The sequence below is a fragment of the Vipera ursinii genome (assembly GCF_947247035.1).
Source record: "Vipera ursinii genome assembly, chromosome: 2".
NCBI lineage: Eukaryota > Metazoa > Chordata > Lepidosauria > Squamata > Viperidae > Vipera > Vipera ursinii.
Genome location: NC_139513.1, coordinates 277,094,246 through 277,112,131, shown reverse-complemented (window position 1 = coordinate 277,112,131; position 17,886 = coordinate 277,094,246). Strand labels below are relative to the sequence as shown.

Genomic DNA, 17,886 nt, shown 5'->3' with positions numbered 1-17,886 from the left:
CAATAGCTTCCAGTTCGTCCAAAGTGAAATCTATCAATCAGGGTAGACTCAGAAGAGGAATTAGGCAGAAGCCTAATTGAAAATTAATTCCAACACACCTGAACAGGAAGAATAAGCAGTCTTAGAAATGATAATGAAAATATCAAAGTGGTGTATATCTTTTGCCTTTTAGGATCAACCATCAACAATAAAGGAACAAGCAGTCAAGAAATACTTTACAGATAACACTTGGTAGAGCAGCCATGAAGGTTTTGAAGATATTCAAATGCCTTGAACCCTAACCCCAGAAAGATCAGCATCTGCAAGCTAAGATATTCCCCATGACTCTCTGGAAACAGAAGCTGAAGTTTAAAGCAGCAGGATAGAAAACATATTGCGATTTTTTGTTGTTTATCATTGGTGTTGGAGGAGACTCCTGAGAATACCCAGGAGAGCCAAGAAAACAAACCAATGGATCATTCAACAAATCGACTTGAGTTCTCACTCAAAGCATAAATGCTCAAGTTCAGATGATCCTACTTCAGACACATTACCCAAGGACCCAACTCTCTGGACAAGACTCCAGTGCTAAGAAAGGTGGAAGGAAAGAGATGACCAGTGGCATGGTGGATGGCCCTCAATTTTGGTCACCACGATGTAAAAAAGATGTTGAGACTCCAGAAAGAGTACAGAGAAGAGCAACAAAGATGATTGGGGGACTGGAGGCTAAAACATATAGAGAACGGTTGCTGGAATTGGGTATGTGTAGTTTAATGAAGAGAAGGACGAGGGGTGACATGATAGCAGTGTTCTAATATCTCAGGGGCCGCCACAAAGAAGAGGGAGCCAAGCTATTCTCCAAAGCACCTGAAAGCAGGACAAGAAGCAACGGATGGAAACTAGTCAAGGAGAGAAGCAACCTAGAACTAAGGAGAAACTTCCTGACAGTTAGAACAACTAACCAGTGGAACAACCTGCCTCCAGAAGTGGTGAATGCTCCAACACTGGAAGTTTTTAAGAAGAGACTGGACAGCCATTTGCCTGAAATGGTATAGGGTTTCTTGCCTTAGCAGGGGGTTGGACTAGATGACCTCCAAGGTCCCTTCCAACTTATTATTATTATATTAATTATAGTGATGGCAAGTGCACTGTTGGGGGGGCATGTTAGAGATAGATCGTCGAAAACGATGGCACATGATCAATCAATAATCAGAACAGCTTCAGATGAAGAGAAGAGAAATTCTTTATTGGCGAAACGTGATTGGACACACAAGGATTTAAGGTGACCTCGGTGCATATGCATGATGACCTACTTCACTACCCTTTCAGGAGGCACCAAGCCAGGCACTCCTGGGCGTTTTATCTGCTGAAGTCCAAAGCAGAGGAACATGGGGTTTTGAGGGGTTCTTCCCCCACCAGCAGGGGGACGCGGTGGCTCAGTGGGTTAGGATGCTGAGCTTGTCGATCAGAAGGTCGGCAGTTTGGCGGGTCGAATCCCGAGTGCCGCATAGCAGAGTGAGCGCCTGTTACTCGTCCCAGCTTCTGCCAACCTAGCAGTTTGAAAGCAAGTAAAAAACGCAAGTAGAAAAATAGGGACCACTCTGGCAGGAAGGTAACAGCGTTCTATGCGCCTTTGGCGTCTAGTCATGCCGGCCACATGACCACGGAGACGTCCTCGGACAAGCACTGGCTCTTCGGCTTTGAAACGGAGATGAACACTGGCCCCTAGAGTTGGAAACGACTAGCATGCATATGCGGGGGGGGGGGGAACCTTTACCTCCCCCACCAGCAGAAACCAAGTCCCAACACCTGAGGTGCCGCTATAAAGCCCAATTTTGTTTTTGTAAAACTCTTTAATAAAAAAAAAAGCCCAACCCCAACGGCAAGCGAGCCACCAAGTTCATCAGGAATAAAAGAAGCGGGGCCGAGATTGAGAGAGACAGCGCGAACCACGTGACCGACCCCCAGTCAGTGAGGCGCGCGCCCCAGACCCGGCGCCACGCGGTTCACCCAAGGCGGAGCGGCGGTGGCGGCGCCTTTCGCTGAGTCACGTGGTTCCGCCGTGACATCATTCCCCCGCCCACTCCGGGGCATTTAGAACGCCGAGGAGTAATTTTCGAAGCTCGGCATATGGGCGCGCGCGCGTGGCTCGGAGCGAACGGGCGAGCAGCTCGCAAGCAAGCGGGGCAAGCGAGCGAGGAGTAGCAGCAGCCGCCCTGTGGCGGGAGCAAGCGCCGGGGGTGGGGTGAGGGGGAAAGAGGAGAAGCAACGTGAATCCTACATTTTGCAAAGCGACAAATCCGCCTCCCGGGTCCGAAAGCGCCGCTCGGCAGCTGGCGGCGCTGCAGCCGGAACCGGCATCAACTTACTAGCAACAGGGTGCAGCAAAGCTTCTCCGAGGTGAGTAGCGCTTGTGGGAACTTTTGGACGAGCTTTGCTCTCCCTCGCGGAGGATTTGGCGCAACTCTTCGGTCATCCCCGCCCGCTCTCTTTGCATTCTCTTCATTCTCTCTTTTGTAGTTGGGAATCTTTTATTTGGGAGGGCTGGGGGGGGGGGGGAAACCTTGACGCCCCGAGAAGGAGCGAGCGAGGCTTATGAATGGCTGCTTTGTCTCGCCCGTCCTCGAGAAAGACTGAAAGTGGCTGGGACGGAGGGGCAGAAAGGAGAAAAATAATCTGAGCCGGTGCAATTGGCCAGGGGATTTCTTTGACCAGGAATAATGAGCTCGGGAGATGCTCTTTGCCCTAACTTGGACTACAAGTTCCATTCTCCCTGGACCCTGGAAAGCAACGATGGCAAATTGCGGTCCAGCACTTAGGATAGATAGGCGTACGGTGGCCGGGGAAAGAAGACCCGAATGGCCGGGAAGAGAGCGGGGTATATATAACCCCGTCGGGTCTGATAGGTACTTGCAAATGGGAGCGCTTCTTCCCTTAGCCGGGGAGGGGGCGACGTCGGTCTCTAGGGCAGGGGTAGGCAACCTTGGCTCTTTTATGACTCGTGGACTTCAACTCCCAGAATTCCTGAGCCAGCTAAGCTGGCTCAGGAATTCTGGGAGTTGAAGTCCACGAGTCATAAAAGAGCCAAGGTTGCCTACCCCTGGTTTAGGGCGAAAGGCCCCCCGCGAGCACCTCGGCTTGAAAGGCGCGCGCTCTCGCCCTTTTGTTCTGTCGGGTGTCGAGACAACCTTCCGAATCCGCTGGGCGCTTAGCCGGGAGCGGGGAAAAGTTGCTCGGCGGGAAGGGAGGTCGCCAGTTTTCTTCGCGCCGCTTCCACCTCCCTGCTCCCCCACCCACCCAGGGGAGCCTCGCCTGCGGAGAAAGCCTCCCGGGTGACTCCTCCGGGCCACCTTTTCGGTTTAACTTTCCTCAGGGAAGGCGAGCCCCGGGGCGGGGAAAGTTGACAGCTCCGCCGCTTCCACTTGAGTCAGATGAAATGAAATGAACCTTTATTGTCAAAAGTACAACTCTGCGCAGATTGAGAGTAGCTGAGCCTCCCTTTCGGAGAAAGCTTGGAGAAGTCGCAGGGAAATTCAGTCAATCGGAATAGAGCTGGAAGGGACCGTGGAGGTCTTCTAGTCCAGGGAATGTTCAAACTTGGCCCTTTTGTGACTTGTGGACTTCAACTCCCAGAATTCCTCAGCCAGGCACGCTGTCTGAGGAATTCTGGGAGTTGAAGTCCACAAGTCATAAAAGGGCCAAGTTTGAAGACCCCTGTTCTAGTCCAACCCTCTGCTCAAACAGCAGACCCTATCCCAGGGGTAGGCAACCCTGGCTCAGGAATTCTGGGAGTTGAAGTCCATGAGTCATAAAAGAGCCGAGGTTGCCTACCCCTGCCCTGTACCATTACAGGCAAGTGCCGTCCAGTCTCTTAAAAAATCCAGTGATGAAGTACCCACAACTTCTGAAGGCAAGTTGTTCCACTGATCGATTGTTTTCACTGTCAGAAAGTTTCTGCTTAATTGCAGGTTGCTTATCTCCTTGATTAGTTTTCCATCCACTGTTTCTTGCCTTCAGGTGCTTAGAAAATAACTTGACCCCCTCTTCTTTGTGGCAGCCCCTCAAAGACTGGAATACTGCTATCGGTGTCATCCCTAGCCCTTCTTTTCTCTAAACTAGCCATACCCAGTCCCTACAACCATTCTTCTTACGCTTTAGTCTCCAGTCCTTCAATCATCCTAGTTTCTCTTCTCTGTGCTTTTTCCAAAGTCTCAACATCTTTTTTTGTAATGTGACCAAAACTAGATCCCCCCCTCCTGAGATTTAGCATCTCAGGGTGGGCTAAGGCAGCCTCAGATCTTTGATTTAATGTGTGGGGCAGCCTAAGTGGATGGTTTATGAATCCCAGGTCTAAATTCCTGCCATTTTAATGATTTCTGTTCAAACTTTTTTTCCAGGGTGTTTCTTTTCCCACTGTTGCTGGTTCTTAATTGATTCTGCTTATTGAAACTAGGATGAAAAGTATATCTGTAAGTCCTCCAAAGTTTCCTGGTGGTAAGGCAGAAGAATCCCCCATCTTTCCTTCTACTGCTTGAGCATTAGAAATCTTAAAATAAGAAATGCAGGCATTTCTGCAAATTGTTGGTAGACGGGAAATAGCTTTGCCTGTCTGATATACTTTTATAAATCAGCAGTGATTGCCTGAGATTTGTGCTGATTCAGGCTTTCATACAGGGCCTCACTACATTAAGACTTCAATAACTTTAAGGAGCAGCAGTAATTTTGTTCAGTGTCCCTTCTCTAATCTTGGGCAGTTCTGATTTCTTACTCTGCAGAGAGGTAATCTTGGCTTGTGAGCAGGAGAGTCATAACCTATTTAACCATGCTTTGTATGATATGCATATATCTTTTTCAGAATATTTTTCACATTCCCTTGCTATGTCCAAATGTTTACAAGGAACTATAAAGTGGTTCCTTATACAGGTAATCCTTGACTTACAGTTGTAATTGAGCCTGACAATTATGGTTGCAAAGCGGGTTACCATGTGACCAGACCTGTTTTTAAGACCTTGTCGTTCACTGAACCAATTGTTCACTATGTGCAGTTTTTGCCAGAAACTGGAAGTAAATACCAGCTTCTGGCTAAACGGTGGTGTTGTAAATTCTGATCATAGGGCACTGCAAATGGGCATAAATGCAGGATGAGGACCCAAAATGCAGTCACCATGACTGGGAGAGCAATGTTGCAGCTTTGAAAGCAGGTCTTAAGTCCCTTGGAGGGGGCATCAGAATGTTGAATGGTTGCTAAGCAACCAGTCATAAGTTGAGATATAAGTTTTGATTTGTGGAATAAACCACACAGCTGGATTCACAAAACCTGGAAGCCACACTAGAAATGATGTGTAAATCCAACCATTTTCTTTTATTCCAAGTCATTGAGGTAGGAGAAATTATCTCCAGTCTTTCACTTTGCTGTTAAATGCCAATGGAGATGCTGGTATGTCTCTGTAAAGCAAATTCTTGAAGATTGCTGTGTTAATTGAGGACACAATTGCATCACTTCCAACCATCCTTTCAGTTTGCATTTCATGACTGGCAAATACAGTAGCTCAAAGTGACAGTGAAGCTAAAAGGGAGCTTGTTTGAAAGAGTGTTTTTCAAAATACAGAGCTTCTAATGGTAACTGTTGAAGTTGGAACACACCCATCCATAGTGGTGGACCAGAGGACAATTGGTGATTGTATTTATTCTCACTTTTTTTAAAAGTAGGCTTTATCCATTTTGAGGAGAAGGGGTGCTTTTCTCCCTAACTTGCATTTCCTTTCCGATTATTTACTGAATTATTGCTCAAGTGACTGGAGTATCTAAATGTTAATGTGTGTTGAACCTTCTAATAAACTAAGTTTTTCTGATTAAAAAAATCTACATCTATTAATGCCAAAAGGTGGTTGGAAGTATGATTCATTGTGCATTAAAAGCAGCTTTTCTGATATTGTTGCTACTCTGTAATTGGCAAAGCATTTTTAATTGCTTTGGAAGCTGTACAGGTAGTTCTTGACTTAACAAGGTTATGAAGCCCAGGATCTCCCTCATAAGTCATGATGGTCATAAGTCAAGGCACCTATGTGGCTGATCCAGTTTTTGCAGCGAATACCATTGTTACTGAGTCAGTGCATTCCTATGGGCATTTCAGTTCAAAAACAATGTAATTTGCATCATGTGCTACAACTGACCCAAATGCAGCCATGTGACTATGGGGGGAGGGGTTTGCCACCAAACGGCACTCTGGAACTAGGAAATAAGTACCTTTAGGGGAGAGGTGTGATAACTTTGAATATCACTAAGTGATCAGTCATTAAATGAGGACCATCTGTTTTGTCTATGACAGGGGTAGGCAACCTAGGCTCTTTTTTGACTCGTGGACTTCAACTCCCAGAATTCCTGAGCCAGCCATGCTGAGGGGAAAGAGAGTTTTCTAAGCTGAGCCATGCTGGCTCAAGAATTCTGGGAGTTGAAGTCTATGAGTCATAAAAGAGCCAAGGTTGCCTACCCCTGGTCTATGAAATGGCATACAAAGTTTGTAAATGAATAGGTTCAGGAATATTGTCTTTTAAAGAGAGGCTAAAATTGTAATCCCTTCATGGATTACTGTTCCCCTTCATGGATTACTGCCTTGTCGTGGCGAAGGGGCTTGCGTAATTCAATGAAGCTATGAGCTATGCCGTGCAGGGCCACCCAAGACGGACAGGTCATAGCAGAGAGTTCTGACAAAACGTGATCCACTGGAGAAGGAAATGGCAACCCACTCCAGTATCTTTGCCATGAAAACCCTATGGACAGTACCAAAAGGCAAAACGATATTACGCTGGAAGATGAGCCCCTCAGGTCGGAAGGCGTCCAATATGCTACTGGGGAAGAGCAGAGGGCTAGTACTAGTAGCGCCAGAAAGAATGAAGCGACTGGGCCAAAGCCGAAAGGATGCTCAGCTGTGGATGTGTCTGGTGGTGAAAGGAAAGTCCGATGCTGTAAAGATTTTTTCTCCATAGGAACCTGGAATGTAAGATCCATGAATCAAGGAAAACTGGACGTGGTCAAACAAGAGATGACAAGACTGAACATTGACATCTTAGGTATCAGCGAACTAAAATGGACAGGAATGGGTGAATTTAATTCAGATGACCATCAGGTATACTACTGTGGGCAAGAATCCTTCAGAAGAAATGGAGTAGCCTTCATAGTCAATAAAAGAGTAGGAAAAGCAATACTGGGATACAATCCTCAAAATGACAGAATGATCTCAGTTCGAATCCAAGGCAAACCATTCAATATCACAGTAGTCCAAGTCTATGCCCCAACCACCAGTGCTGAAGAGGATGAAATTGACCAGTTCTATGAAGCACTACAGCACCTTATAGAACTAACACCAAAAAATGATGTTCTTATCATCATGGGGGATTGGAATGCTAAAGTAGGAAGCCAAAAGATAACTGGAATAACAGGCAAGTTTGGCCTTGGAGTGCAAAATGAAGCAGGGCACAGGCTGATAGAATTCTGTCAAGAGAATACGATGGTCATAGCAAACACTCTTTTCCAACAACCCAAGAGACGGCTCTACACATGGACATCACCAGATGGTCAACACAGAAATCAGATTGACTATATGCTCTGCAGCCAAAGATGGAGAAGCTCTATACAGTCAGTAAAAACAAGACCAGGAGCTGACTGTGGCTCAGACCATGAGCTTCTCCTTGCAAAGTTTAGGCTTAAACTGAAGAAAGTAGGGAAAAGCACTAGGCCAGTCAGGTATGAATTAAATCATATCCCTGTTGAATATACAGTAAAAGGTAAAGGTAAGGTAAAGGTTCCCCCGCACATGCGTGCTAGTCGTTTCCGACTCTAGGGGCCGGTGCTCATCTCCGTTTCATAGCCGAAGAGCCAGCGCTTGTCCGAGGACGTCTCCGTGGTCATGTGGCCGGCATGACTAGACGCCAAAGGCGCACGGAACGCTGTTACCTTCCCACCGTAGTGGTCCCTATTTTTCTACTTGCATTTTTACGTGCTTTCGAACTGCTAGGTTGGCAGAAGCTGGGACGAGTAACAGGCGCTCACTCTGCTACGCGGCACTCGGGATTCGACCCGCCAAACTGCCGACCTTCCAATCGACAAGTTCAGCGTCCTAACCCACTGAGCCACCGCGTCCCAATTTGAATATACAGTAGAGGTGACAAATAGATTTAAGGAATTAGATCTGATAGACAGAGTGCCTGAAGAACTATGGACAGAGGTTCGTGACATTGTACAACAGGTAGCAACCAAAACCATCCCAAAGAAAAAGAAATGCAAGAAAGCAAAATGGCTGTCTGAGGAAGCTTTGCAAATAGCTGAGGAAAGGAGGGAAGCGAAAGGCAAGGGAGAAAAAGAAAGATACACCCAATTGAATGCAGAATTCCAGAGAATAGCTAGAAGAGATAAGAATGCCTTCTTAAATGAACAGTGCAAAGAAATAGAAGAAAACAATAGAATAGGGAGGACCAGAGATCTTTTCAAGAAAATTGGAGAAATGAAGGGAACGTTTAATGCAAAAATGGGCATGATAAAGGACCAAAATGGCAGGGACCTAACAGAGGCAGAAGAGATTAAGAAGAGGTGGCAAAATTACACAGAAGAACTATACAAGAATGAACTTAACGTCCCTGATAATCACAATGAGGTGGTCACTGACCTCGAGCCAGACATCCTAGAATGTGAAGTGAAGTGGGCCTTAGAAAAGCTGAGCAACAACAAAGCTAGTGGAGGTGACAGTATTCCAGCTGAGCTATTCAAAATCTTAAAAGACAATGCAGTAAAAGTGCTACACTCAATTTGCCAGCAAATTTGGAAAACTCAACAGTGGCCACAGGATTGGAAAAGATCAGTTTACATTCCAATTCCTAAGAAAGGCAGTGCCAAAGAATGTTCAAACTATCGCACCATTGCACTCATTTCTCATGCTAGTAAAGTCATGCTTAAAATCCTACAAGCTAGACTTCAGCAGTATGTGGATCGAGAACTACCAGAAGTGCAGGCAGGATTTCGAAGAGGCAGAGGAACTAGAGATCAAATTGCCAACATACGCTGGATCATGGAGAAAGCTAGGGAGTTCCAGAAAAACATCTACTTCTGCTTCATTGACTATGCTAAAGCCTTTGATTGTGTGGATCATAACAAACTGTGGCAAGTTCTTAAAGAGATGGGAGTACCAGACCATCTTATTTGTCTCTTGAGAAACCTATATGCGGGTCAAGAAGCAACAGTGAGAACTGGACACGGAACCACTGATTGGTTCAAAATTGGGAAAGGAGTCCGGCAAGGCTGTATACTGTCGCCCTGCCTATTTAACTTATATGCAGAGCACATCATGAGAAAGGCAGGGCTAGATGAATCAAAAGTTGGAATTAAGATTGCCGGAAGAAATATCAACAACCTAAGATACGCAGATGATACCACTCTAATGGCAGAAAGTGAAGAAGAACTAAAGAGCCTCTTGTTGCAGGTGAAGAAGGAGAGTGCAAAACTTGGGTTGAAACTTAACATTAAGAAAACCAAGATCATGGCATCTGGCCCTCTCAATTCCTGGCAAATAGATGGGGAAGAAATGGAGGTAGTGACAGATTTTGTTTTCCTGGGCTCCAAGATCACTGCAGATGGGGACTGTAGCCAAGAAATTAAAAGACGCTTGCTCCTGGGGAGGAAAGCCATGGCAAATCTAGACAGCACACTAAAAAGCAGAGACATCACCCTGTCAACAAAAGTGCGTATAGTCAAGGCTATGGTCTTTCCAGTTGCAATGTATGGTAGTGAAAGTTGGACCATAAGAAAGGCTGAGCGCCAAAGAATTGAGGCCTTTGAACTGTGGTGCTGGAGAAGAGTCCTGCGAGTCCCTTGGACTGCAAGGCGATCAAACCGGTCAGTCCTAGAGGAGATCAATCCTGACTGCTCTTTAGAAGGCCAGATCCTGAAGCTAAAACTCAAGTACTTTGGCCACCTAATGAGAAGGAAGGACTCCCTGGAGAAGAGCCTAATGCTGGGGAAGATCGAGGGCAATAGAAGAAGGGGACGACAGAGAATGAGGTGGCTGGATGGAGTCACTGAAGCAGTAGGCGTGAGCTTAAATGGACTCCAGAAGATGGTAGAGGACAGGAAGGCCTGGAGGAATGTTGTCCATAGGGTCGCAATGGGTCGGACACGACTTCGCAGCTAACAACAACAACAAAATTGTAGGAGTTACCGTAGTTTGAATGAGTCTCCTTTTGCTATCATTTGACTCAACCATTATCATTGAAAACTGGTTTAAAACAAATGCAAATTGACTGAAAAGAAATTACAGAAATATAGTGTATGAATGAACCTGTTAAACCTAACCATTTTAAGTTGGTGCACCTTTATCTTATTTGGTTACATTTCATTTACTCATTAGATAAACAACCTGCTTTTCCTCCCAGAGCTTCAGGATAGTTGTCTCTTCTAATATTATTCCCCACAACAACAGTTTTTGAGACAGGTTGTACAAGAGATTGCATCTAAACCAATGTGTGTTTTTTTTGGTTTTGACTTTGCAAGGTGTGTCAGTGTAACCAATTATGATTTTATCAGAAGACCACAATTTTGAAAAGTGTGACTTAGTTACATTGTCACATGTGAACTGAATGTGGACGATCTGTGTTTCCTAGTTCCAGTTTAATACCTGATCTTCCATAAAACTAATTTTCATATTTTTCTGAATTACAAAGAAGCAAAGAAGCCTTTATAATGTTTTTGAGTAGATGTCAATGGGGCTTCTGTACTTACAAAAAATTGTGTTCATTTTGACAGTGCTGATGTAAAAGAAATCCCTTGGACAATTCTTTTATTTCCAGACTTTGAATATTTATTTTTCTCTGATTGAAAGAAAGTAACCTACAACTTCTACAGAAAAGAAACCTGCTTAGCTGGAATCATTGCCCTTTCCCAGGCCATTAGTTCCCAATTGTCCTGTTCAAGGAATTGTAGAAGTTGGGTTTTTATTGATCTTTACTATATTTTTATTTATTTGTAGTTATTTACTTATCAGCTTTAGCTGATGTGAAAAAGTTAAGCAGGAGAAGACCTCATTAGTACTTAGATGACAAGCTAGAAGTGTATATAAAGGAAGTAAATTCTGGAAGAGGATAGCAGCAAATTGCATTTTTACTATCAAAAATACAGTATGGCTACATCCATGTATTCTTTGGAGATGACTTAAATTCAGTAGAAGCTTTACCCATAGGCCTTGCAGGCTTTTTAATCCAATTAATGTAGACTAATTAATGTTTTTTCATTAGCCTTGACTGTGTTTATACTGTGTATTGAGAAGAACATCAGAAGCCCAAATTATTTTATTAATAACAAGGATTATATCTGTCTTACAGATGTTGCTTGTCATTGAAAAGTTTCCAGAATGGAGAATCTGTCACTGTTTAGGGCAGTTTAAGTTGCTCACTATTATACAGTTACAGTAAGATAGATGCCCAATCTTATGGCCTCTGGAAATGGTCACAGTTGCTTCCTATGAGTTTCTGCATTCCAGATAGTAGAATGCTCATCTCTCATGCTGGGAATTAAAGTCCAGTATATTTCTAGGTTACAGAATTCTGGCTTAAAGATCTCTTCCCCATCCCCCACCCCCCTTAAGCAGGGAAACATCTGATTGAAAATGAACACTGCCCAACTTATATGGTCCACATGAAGAGTAGGCGTTGGAGAGAATTTGGTGCTGCATGTTATATTTGACAGTCTTGAAAATTTAGGTTGGCAAGAGACCATGTTAGCGCAAGAACAAGCCTAGGGCGAATTGATGGAACCACCCACTGGCAGCAGATCTTAACTGGTTTAAGACTCATTACAAGAATTATCCTTTAATATCAACTCAAAGTGAAACCAGTATTGGAGGTAGGGAAAATATTTTGGCTTATTCTATATTCAGATCTTTTATACAGGTAATCGTGTGTTTATATACGTGGAGTGAAGTTGCTTGTTTAGAATGTTATTTCTTAGACTGATATCATATCTACTGTACCTTGAACCTACCAGGAGCTGTGGTTCTGTTAAGTGGCTTTGCCCAATTCGCTTTATTCTTGCAACAATCTTGTGATGAACGTTAGACTGAGAGATGGGAATTTGAACATGGGTGGGTCTGCCATGATGCTGCCTCTGTCAATAATGGAGAGAAAGCACATGACTTTTACATGATATTGAATGGGTTAGCTATAATGGGAATTTAAAATACGTTCTGTAACTGTTCTAAACAATGGTCTTGAGATATGAACCTGTTTAGATGTGGCCAGGAAAGCATGTCCTACTAGTTTCAAAATATAGTTCCAGTAATGTAGCAGAGAAAAATATAGTAAACTCGGGCATTTTATTGCACAAACATCAGATTTCAGCTCCTCCTCTCCTGGAATATTTCAGCAGATCATAAGACCTCTGCAATTAATCTGCTTTTTCCTCCCACTGAGTTCTTTACCTTTTGTCTTCCAGATAATCCCTACTCTTGGGTTTATAGACTTGTTATTGACCTTGTAAGGCTCTGGGAATTCTTCCTCTTTTTGTGGCTGATGAGGAGGATAAAAATGTTTAATAATAATCTTCCTCAACTTAATGCTGCCACTGGCTACCCTTATTATAATGTGCAGGGAAAAAAATCTCTGGGTCACATCAGGGGAGGATGTTATATTGACCACCAGGAGGCAAACATCATGTGACCAACTTCATCCTCTGGGATTCATCAGATGTCAGTAGCCAGATGTTATTCTATGGATTCAAACCCTCTACTGGGAATTGAACTCACAGATGGGTTGCATTTTAGATGACAAAAAAAGCACATTAGCTTTCGAAGCTGTTTAGGTCCTGATGGTCAGTAGTTGCAGGAGGGGATATGTAGAAAGCCTTGAAATAGTATACAGGTAGTCCTCAACTTACAACCACAGTTGGGACCAGAATTTCCATTGCTAAGCAATGTGGTTGTTAAGTGAGTTGTATCCAATTTTACAGCCTTTTTTTACCATGTTTGTTAAGAGAATCATTAGTGTTAAATGAATCAAACAGTCATTAAGTGACTCCAGCTTCCCCCATTGACTTTTTTGGAAGTTGGCTGGAAAGGTTGAAAATGGCGATCATGTGACCCTGGGACACTGCTACCATTGTAAATGCTTGCCATTTTCCAGGCGCCCAAATTTCGACCACAGGATAGTCCTAAGTCACTTTTTCCATTGCTATTGTAACTTCAAACACTTGCTAAACAAAACATCATAAATCAAAGACTACCGGTATACTGAAATGAAGGAAATACAATGTTGTGTCATGTATCCCTGATGCATCATGTTGAGTCTGAACTCCTGTTTTGCAGGCCCCAGGAATAATGTTGTGGAAGTTATGTGTAAATCACTAAGAGTTTTTTAAAATAATGATTTTATGACTTTCTGTGCTTTCCTCAGATAGAGAGAGGAACAATTGCATCAGAGCTTAATTGGATATTTGCTCTTGTTCCTGGTTATGTAGTTACGTTTAAGTTTCATACATCTTCCCCAGTTCTCCGTTTCCAGTGTTCACAAGGCTGTTTCATATTTTGGATCTGAATTTTAAAATGTTAATTTGTTACTAAGTTTCTGTTTCTCTAATTTCTTTAAGTGCTTCTTATGCCTTGTGTGCATTTCTGTGAAGGAACGATGTGCAACAACTTTATGATGTGTGTTTACTAGACTTCTGAGTCAGTCCAGATAGGTATCCACAATAAGTCACAATGATATCATATAATTGCTCAAATGATGAGAATTATGTCATTTGCATGAGTTGTAACCTGTCAGTTGTCTGACAATGTTATGATGTGCAGTGCTGATAGATTTTTCTGTGGGAGGAATTTTCTTTCTGAAAGCACAATAACTACATGATCACCCAGGAATTAACTAATATGACTTGGAGATGCATCTTAATCTGACCTTTCCTAACTTGGCATTTTCCAAATATTTTGGACTATCACCTCTGATAAGCTCTTAAGTGGCATGATCAGTGGTTGTGCTGGTACAGGATTGTTATTTTTATTGCTAATTTGTGTATGCCACCTTTCAAAAAACAAGATTTTCTAGAGGCAGTTTGCAAATGAGCTTATATTATAATTTTAGGAGCTGATATCCATTGTCTTTGGAAGGTGCCAGGTTCAGAAAGATTGATTTTATCTACTTTAAGGAACCTAGTTTCAGATTGGCTGTATTACTTCATTTTAAAAGAAGGTTTATTTGAATTTGGGTAGATGGTAAAAATAGCTTGCTTTTCCCTTTAATTGGAAAAGTCTTGTATTTTCATTATTCTGTAATGTAATGATACTGGTGCTAGGATTTTAAGGGCTCAAGTCTATAGCAATACCATTGATGAGTAGTTCTAATGTAATCAGCTTTTTCATGCTTGGTTGTTCTCGAATGCTAAGGATTACAATATTTCATTTTCTTTGGCAAATGCACATTTGCCTTGCTTCAGCACAACTCATACCCTGATCCCATCTCCACAAATACTGCCAGAACTGAATTCTTTAAAAGCCGCTCCCTTATACACACAAAAAAATCTACCCTCTTATTGTTTTAAAAAGGCTTTTTCTATAGCAAGAGGATCATGGGAATTGTGAAGCACACTAATGTTCTTGTCTCTGCACTGGGAAGGTATGGAATTGTGCAGGTCAATCTTTGTTATACAGGTAGTCCTTGACTTATGACCACAATTGTTGCCAAACAAGGCAGTTAAGTGACTTTTGCCCACGTGACTATAGGGATGCTGCAATGGTCAGAAGTGTGAAAACCACTTTTTTCCATGCTGTTGTAATTTTGAGTGGTCACTGAATGAATGATTATAAGTCAAGGACTACCTGTATTCCACTAGCTTGGAAATCTGGTATTCTTCCAGTTGATTAAGAAATTCCTCTTATGATGGGCACTTCACATGCATTGCAAAAACATAGGTTTCGGTGTACACTCAGGGTGTGTCCTCCATTTGTAGAGGTAGTTCATGACTTATGACTTACCTGAAAAAAGAGACTTACCACCTGGATCAGAAATTCCAACAGTTGCACCATCCCAACACCAGCAGTCACTGACTGCACTTCTGGTGCTTAGCAACACAGCTGCACTTAAGGCCGTTTACAGCGTCCCATGGTCACGTAATTGCATTTTACAATGGTTTTGTTGAAAATTGGCGCTTCCAGTTTTCGGTAAAACCATTCCATAATCATCAGTGGGTTCACTTAACCCCGCTGTTTGTGCTTACAGCCCCCATGTTCATTTTATGACCCCCACAAAAATGTAAAAGTGTGTGTGATCACCCATTTTACAGTTATGACTTACAATCAGCAGGCTCCATTATAATTGTGAACTTGAGGACTACCTATACACAGACAAATACTGCAAGCCCTCCCTGCTCAATTATCTATTGTTGGATCTTAGTTTTACCCTTCTTGCAAATCATCTAAATTTACATTTTACTTGTCAGAACACTCACAGTTAATTTATATGGGGAAGATGAAGGGGGTGTTGCGTAAATCTGGTTCCTATGTCCTGGGGCTGTTAAGCTACTAAGAAGCTCCTGCCTTTATTATTTATTTCTGGAACAGCTCGCAACAACTGCCTGTTGCTCCCAAGCCCTCTTTTTTTTTGCATCCTCTACAATTGCATCACCTAAAATAGCAACATCAACTGTTTTTAAATTTCTTCCAGCATTTTGGAAATGTTTTGACTTCAGCATAGCTTGTTGAAGTTTAAAATACTTAAAGCACGGTTGGATTTTCATTTCAAAGTAAAGCAATTTTGTCAAACCTGAAATGTGCAGAACTCAACATTTTGCCTTCTGCTTGTTGGAAGAACCCTGTGTCTTTCTTCAAAATCTTAAGGAGAACTATTTGGTTACCCTTTTTAGCATAGCTCATGATCAGCAGGCACCTTGTTTCATGGGAGCCGTGAATGCTAAGTGCAGGCTTCTGCCTATGACTTAATAAAATCTCCAAAGAATGGGGAAAGATCTCCAGCCAGATTGATTTTTTTCCTTTCTATTGGCTAAACATGCTGATCCACGCAAATGTCTAACTTTGCAGTAAATCCATTAAGGAGCATTTGCTTTTTCCCCTCTGCTAAGAAGGCAGAGGAGGCCAGGCATGTTTTTGGCTGTTGTTTGAAAATTTGTTGTTTTAGTTGCGGAGCATGTTTTTCTGCCTAGCTCCCTGAATCAACTAATGTTCTTGGTTAGAAAAGCTGTCTGGGAACAGGTCAAAAAAGATCTCTAGAGAGTCCTGTCAGTCCACATAAAATATCGGACCACATAGGTAGATAATTATCCAGCATGATAACAAAGAGGGGCTTCATGGGAGGTATAGAGGGATCTGCCCATCTCCTCTACCTTTTTCACTCTCCTACATGAAAGTCACTAGATCATTGTTTCTCAATCTTGCAACTTTAAGATGCAAGGACTTCTGCTCCCAAAATTCCTTCACAGACAAGGTTGAGACATGCTGCACTGGACATATGTTTATTGCTTGATGTCAGCTAAAAAAGGATTTGCAGAACAGTGCAGGTATTCCACTACTTTCATTATCATTTCTTCTTCCATAAAATAGTCCTTGCTTAGTTAGCAACTATTCAAAGTTACAACACGCTCCTGGGATACATGATCTGGTTCCGAAGTTCTGACCACCCTCATCACATGACTGCATTTTGGGCACTTGACATCTGTCCTGCATTTACAGCCATTCGTAGCATCCTGTTTTGACAAGACTGCATTTTATGACATTTTTGCTGAAAACCGGCATTCATAGCTAGTTTTCAGCAAAAAAAAGTGTGGCATTCACTTAATGACTGAAAAAAAGATAATAAAATTGGGTCAGTCATGGGTAACCCACCTTACGACCATCACTGCTTAGAGGTTCCATTCTGGTCATAAGTCAAGGACTATTCAGGTGCCACTCATAAAGTACAGACTGCTGCAGTTATGCACATGCAAATATAAACCAACTTTGAGAATACAGTATGTATTTGGTCTGTAAAACAACTGAATCTGCTTGCAAATATTCATTTCTTGATGTATTAAAAATCCAAAAAGTTCCAGGACCTGTTTGCAAGTGTTCTTTCCTTCACTTAGAGGTCACTTGGTGCCCACACACAAAAAAGCTTACAAGGTTTTTAGTTTCACTGAATTATCCTTGTTGGTTTTGCAATTCATGAATAAATGTTTTTCTTGCCAAGTAGCACTTGACTGGTTTGGTGTGTTTAACAATGCAGGATTTTATTTTATGTTTTTGAGAGAAGAACAGGACTAACCTCTGGCTAAAGGCATTTGCAATGATTGTGCAATGAACAAATCAGTTGTTTTGACACACAGCTTGTGTCATGTTACTTCTATTTGTATTTTTTGCAGCTTGCCTATACACATTCAGCTCTGCAAAATTGCACTGTGATCCCAGATTTTATTCCTGTTGGTGAATAGACAGCACAAGTCTACTGTTGTATACTCCTTGGTTTTGGAGCTAAAGTGGTATTTACTTCCATAATTTTTAAGTAAAGTGCAGGTGTGAAATACAGTTAATCCGTGATCACAATTGAGCCCAAAATTTCAGTTGCTAAGCAAGACAGTTATTAAGTGAGTTTTGCCCCATTTTACAACCTTGTCATAGTTGCTAAGTGAATCACTGCAGTTGTTACATTAGTAACATGGTTGTTAAGTGAATCTGGCTTCCCCATTGTCTTTGCTCGTCAGAAGATCACAAAAGATGATCACATGACTCTGGGACACTGCAAGTGTCATAAATACATGCCAGTTATCAAGTGTCTGAATTCTGATCGTATGAATATTGCAGTGGTTGTGTGAAAAACGGTCATAAGTTACTTTTCCAGTGCCGTCGTAACTTCAGATGGTCACTAAATGAATAGCAGTAGCACTTAA

At 42.6% G+C, this 17,886-nt stretch overlaps 1 protein-coding gene across 3 annotated transcripts in view; it reads left to right on the top strand.

Moving 5' to 3' along the window:
- Positions 1-2,104: 2,104 nt before the first annotated feature.
- RAI14 (retinoic acid induced 14) overlaps positions 2,105-17,886 on the top strand; it is a 116,976-nt gene continuing 101,194 nt past the window's right edge. For 2 of the 3 annotated variants that reach the window (XM_083357306.1, XM_083357305.1), the window contains exon 1: positions 2,105-2,379. The gene's annotated coding sequence lies outside the window, so the exon portion shown is untranslated. The remainder of the gene's footprint in view (positions 2,380-17,886) is intronic. The other variant, XM_083357307.1, reaches the window with a different exon arrangement.